The sequence below is a fragment of the Acanthisitta chloris genome, unplaced genomic scaffold, assembly GCF_000695815.1.
Source record: "Acanthisitta chloris isolate BGI_N310 unplaced genomic scaffold, ASM69581v1 scaffold3201, whole genome shotgun sequence".
In the NCBI taxonomy this organism is placed as follows: domain Eukaryota; kingdom Metazoa; phylum Chordata; class Aves; order Passeriformes; family Acanthisittidae; genus Acanthisitta; species Acanthisitta chloris.
This window is the reverse complement of record NW_008656312.1, coordinates 17968-23858: the sequence shown is the minus strand read 5'-3', so window position 1 is coordinate 23858 and position 5891 is coordinate 17968.

Sequence of the window (5891 nt, the reverse complement as noted above, 5' to 3'; positions counted from 1 at the left end):
TGCTACCTACAGCCAGGGCTCTCCTGTGGATGCACCAAGGGCTCCAGTGACCTACAGGCATGGTATAATTACTGAAATATTAATCTCTCTCCTCAGAATCCCACTGTTTTGTGGATGTGCATGAAAATTTCATCAGATGCAAACCACTCAATCATCCTGGGAAGCGAAGGGGGAAAAGAAACACAACCAAACCCCAGTGTTGATATACACTGCCTTTCAGTTCAACTCTCAGTGGACGATGTGCCACTCCTGCCACCCCATTCCCAAACACCAGCCCTCCTTGGATGCTTTTTGTCAGCAAGAAAACTGTGCATACAACAGAGGGGTTTTGTTCTACCTTCAACACGTGGCAACGCAAATGACATGGAAAAGCAGAGAAGATGCAGGACCAAAAGAATCAAACGTGATACACACAGTCATCTAAGTGAAAGATCAGAATTAAGACTTACTTGAATGCCGTAAGACTAAATTCACTTCCAACTATACCTTTAATCCAAGTTTAGCAGTAGAAGTGAACAGCAAATCAAGCTCTACTGTGCTTTTATATACATTTTTATGCTTTTGGTTCTTAAAAACTACAGCATATAACATTCTATATTAAGTGTACTGCTCAATATACTTTTATCCCATATATAGGGTACACTTGACAGAATTATAATGGGATTCAAACCCAATTGTACTCCAATAGAGTTACCACCCAGAAATGGTTACCACGTGGCAACTGAAAAGGCTGCCAGGCTGAATTTTGCACAAAGCAAATGAAAAGAGTTAGGTGAAAGGTCAGAAAAATCTCTTGTTCTAGTGTGTTATTCTTTCTTACTCAAAGAAATAATTGTCTTCTATTAAGCAAATGAAAAGAGTTAGGTGAAAGGTCAGAAAAATCTCTTGTTCTAGTGTGTTATTCTTTCTTACTCAAAGAAATAATTGTTCTTGGTCCCATAGTTTTGGAACTATGTTTTTATTAAGATTTATATAATCTTCAGCTCCTTGTATATCCACCTGTGCATTTTTAGAACAGAACAACTTCAGGTACTGTATACAGGAACTGTATCAAACATCACATGTGATCTTAATCATTTCAGTTAAATTAAAATCAAGGGGAGTAAATTTGCAAATATCAAACAGATGAAGTGATTTAAGAGCAGAAGTAGCTCAGGAAAGATAGAGTGAACTTGCAAAGCCCTTCAAGGCCTCAGGAGGGAGAAGATGAAACAGTAGTTTTCTCCTTGCAAGACTTAGGCAACATCCTACACTTTTCCAGGGGCTGCCATGCAGGTCTCTGGATGGACAGCTGTGCTGAACCATGTAAAGTACTTATTTGAAATAAACTGAAATTACAATGGGACTGTCATGTTACAGCTGTCAAAGAGTAGCATTTGCTTTAGTTCTTCCTTATCAGTAACTCACTGATCCCAGCCCTCATTTCACAGGCTAATATTGATGCTGTCCTCAGCTGGAAGGAAAGAAGGGGCAAGTCTCCATAACATTTGAAAATATTTCCATCATCCATTACACAGGATTAGCAGTGTAACACCCACAAAGGTCATGGAGTTTGTCTGCAGTAAGGAATGCAGGGAGGGGAAGTTTCCCCCAAGCTGCTTACTTTTTAAACAACATGTACTTTCCCTGAGTGAAGAGTAATGTTGAAGTTTATTACGCTTTTTACACAGCTCTATATTTTTAGTTGATTCTACTAAAAATTGTTTTCCCTATGAAAATATGACCTAAATATTGCAGTCTAAACTTTCAGAAGTTTCTTCCACGCAAACATATTCCACAAACAACTTGAACTCTGTTACCTCATCTTAACAACACCAGAACACACTGTGAAAACCATGCCCCGACCTCTCTGCAGCAGAAGCAATAAGCATATAAAGGAAATCTGGAGACAATAAAAGTAGAATGAAGGAAAAAAACCCAACAACTATCTCCATTTTTTCAGGAGTCTTGAAGCAGCTACTGTTGTCAACAGGAGCTGTATACATGCATCCAAGCAGATAAATTACTAGCTGATGAAGCTCAGGGCATGAGATAGCCATCTATCGATTCATGTGGGACTTTTATTAGGAAGCAAAAGCAAAACCTGACTGTTTCTAATCCTAATGATTACTAAGCAACAAAAAAACCCCCACAAAAACCAACCACCTGCATTTTGTCTTTCTGGGTGCAAACAGCGGCTCTAACACTCACAGTGATAGTGTGCTAGTTGATAAATTATTAAAAATAAAAAAAATGCATTGTGTAAACAGACATTTTACCTCATTTGAGGTAAAATTTTACCTCATTTGAGTTGTGGACCTTTTGTTGAGACTCAGATTTGGAAGGGCCAATTGGATGTTCCACATCCCTCTGACTTTCTGCTGTAGGTGACTCTACAAGGCAGCAAAGCCTCAAGATTGATTTTTGACCCCTGGGAGAAGGGGCAGTGCCCCCAGGATACAACCTCCTGGATTTCCAAGTGTTGGCTCATAATAATTAAAAAAAGAAAATGTATTTCTGTGGCTGTGCCTGCCCTGCCACACTCCCTGCTGCTGAATCCACCTCAGCTCTTACCCCAGGGAGACCAAACCCATCAGCAGGGTCCATGAGTTGGCACCACCAGCACTGGGAGTGGGTGCCAACAAGCTCTCCTGCACACCACAGTATGTCAGCAAAGCCAACAGCATCGACAAACTCCAGAGGTGCAGCTTTTAACGTGGAGAGCAGATACCTCCTTTGTTGCATCCCAAACTCCTTTGACCACCGGATCACACACACAGAGGGAACTAAAAATTGTGGCACACAATTTTCAAATGAAATGCTGAATTTGATACTTTTAAAACACTTTCCCGTGGCACTACAGAGCTCCAAATTGAGACAGATTATTCTGTATTACTCACTTGCAACTTCTGACATTCGAGAAAGCACTTTACTGATAGAAGAATGGCTTTGTTTCCCAGGGTTCCTTTCCTTTCCATTTTATCAGAGATTTATCAACTTGTTGATAAAACACTAGTAGTGCCAACTTGAAACTCCTACAGCACACCCTGCGTGGTTTGAGCCCCTGTGAGCTGGAGATTCCAGGGGGCTGCCAGTTAGCCAGGGAAGGCAGCAGCACTGCCAGCCAGGCTGTGGGTCTGCACATCAGAAGGCAAAGAGAATTTATTAATGTTTAAAATCTCATGAATTTTAACCAAAGTTGTTAATGATTGATTAAATACTCTGAGAAAAAGAAAAATCTGTCTAAAAATCAATCTGACAGTAACATCCACTGTTTAGACTAAAGCTGCTTGAAAAGTAGAAAATGGAAACTGAAAATACACACAGTAAATTACATTACTAAACTAAAGAACTAAGAAAACCCTCTTTGTTATTAAATATGGCAAGGTGTTTTATAAATATAATTGCAATTTTCAAGTCATGGTTTTACACATTTTGGTCGACCTTTAATTTCTGTTCTTGTGTTGTATGAGACAAACCTCAAGCAAAAAACCATTCTCCACTAATGTCATTAACCTTTTCTGGAGAACTTAAAAAGCAAAACCCAAGACTCTCAAGCTAACAAACTGCTCCACAGCTGTGTGAGATACAGTATCACTTTCTGGTTAATATACAACCATGCCAAATTTTACAAGTGTGTGAGTAGCTGCAAACCATGTGTTTTATATTACTCTTGCTAATCAACGGGAATGAGCTCTCACTTAGGAAAAGTTCAAATTATTTAATTCAAATTTCCTTATTTATCACTTGAATCATGTGCACAACCAGTGATTTAAATCACTTCAGCTGCAAAGAGCCTTTGCTGACTGGCAGCCAGCACCCTAAGGGCTGTGGGATGGTGATGGTGATGGAGCTGTGGCATGGTGAGCCCTGGCTGGGTGGTGGGTCAGCATCTGGGTAAGCTGCAGAGCCTGGACCTCAGCCATCTGCAGGGCCATGTGGAGCTGGTTCCAGCTCTGAACAGGGCACTGATCAGGTGAATACTTCTCTACTGGAGCAATCCTTTCTGGTAGTGTCTGTGGCATCAGCACCCAAACACTTTTAAATCCACAGTGTCCAGTGCACAGCAGGTGGATGCACTGACTGTGCAGTAACTACAACAAAGCAGCTCCTTTAATTTTTGTAGGATCTAGAACATCAACCATATCTGTGACAGGTGCTCTGGTACTCCACTAGGCAAAACCACTATTTGCACATTTTGCTAAACCTTTCATCAACAGATCACTTCAAATTTCTGGGATAAGGATCCCTAGTCTGCAGGACAGGATTATTTGTGCTCTCTCCACACTAATACCTAGACAGCTTTGCATTAACTGCCTAATTTATCAGTTGAAATAAATACATATTTTTAAAAGCATGTCCTCATACAGCTGCCATTTGGTGGAGGATGCACATGCCTGCAGACAGCACATCAACACAGATTTTGGAACGTGGTGTTTCCTGCTACAGGCCAGCAACATGCACACGCTGAGCTTTATGCTACCTGACAGCACCAGCAGATCTGCAGTGATTTGCCGTAACAACTATTAGATAATGAGTATCTTTCAAGAAAGAAGAAAAGATACAAAAGCAAAATCTTACTTTGTGACATATCCCCCAGCACTGGTCATGATACAGAAATGTTATTTGTTAAACGCAACATGATAAACTTGGTGTCAATAGTTATTTGGATTGAGCATCACTACTACTGCCTGACAGCACAATAAAAAGAACTAATCCTCTATGTACTCTTCCTATATTATAGTTTGGAGTGGCATTTGTATTTATTTATGATCATTTAAAAGTAAGCAACGTGCTAAAACAGAGAGTGCTGTTCCCACACCACCCCTCCCACCAGGCCACCCACCAACTGCCCTCAACTCCTGTGTAGAAGTGGGACAGTGACGTTGGCAGCTCCCAAAGCCACCCAGCATTACTGGTGCTTTCAGCTTCTCAAAAACACATGCACAGCTCCAAAGGCTAGGAGCACATTAGCAAGGCAAACTCATGTCTTTGGTCTCAGATGAAACGGAGGAAGTATATCCTGCCCCTTGAAAGGAGCAAGCTCTTCAGTCCCTTCTCCAAGACTCCAGAAGTCACCCAATGTCCATCACCCTTCGGCTGCAGCAGTGCCAGGGCTGGGGGTCCCAGGCCTCAGGGTGTGCAGCTGCCCTGCCAGGCTGCTGCAGTCTTCCCTTTCTAAATTTTACTGCTGCATGAAGGTCCCTGAGCTCATGCATGGAGATTTTTTGTCTGTTTGAAATACTCATCTCTATGAAAGTCCAGGCAAGTTATGATGCTTAATTACCTGTGAGAATACTGTTTTATTTATCCATTACTCTACTTACTTGTACATACATGCACACCTCAAACTTTAAAAAACAACCAACCCCTCTCCCTGAAACATCAAAACCCAACTAAAGGCACACACCTCTGATGAAGACATAACTGCTGTGGGGATAAAGTTGCTGTTCATGGTGTCACACACAGCAATTAGCACAGAGATTGCAGCTCATACACAATTTAAATCTTTGCTCCAAGCAAAAATTTGGAGTCCACTATCCTCCAAACTGTTACCTCTTTGTGTTGATTGCATGTGCCATCTTAGCTCAAATCTCTTCAGGAAAAAGAGAACCACACAAATTAGCTTCTTAATGATGATTGAGGATGAAGTCAGAGGACCCTTCTCACCTCACTGCACACACTCCAGTCAAGATAAGTGCATCCCCCTTACACTAGCCAGAAACACAGCAAATTCAGCTGTCTCAGCCCAACCCCTCAGACACTGTCACCTCAATTGTCCATCAGTGCTCAGCTCATGGCTGGGCTCAGGGACCATGACAGCAGGCTGTACCCACTCAGCACAGGCAGAGCTGGGGAGAGGCAAATGCTAAGCCTGCACATTTTTTGGACGTGGTAGCAGCACACTGGCA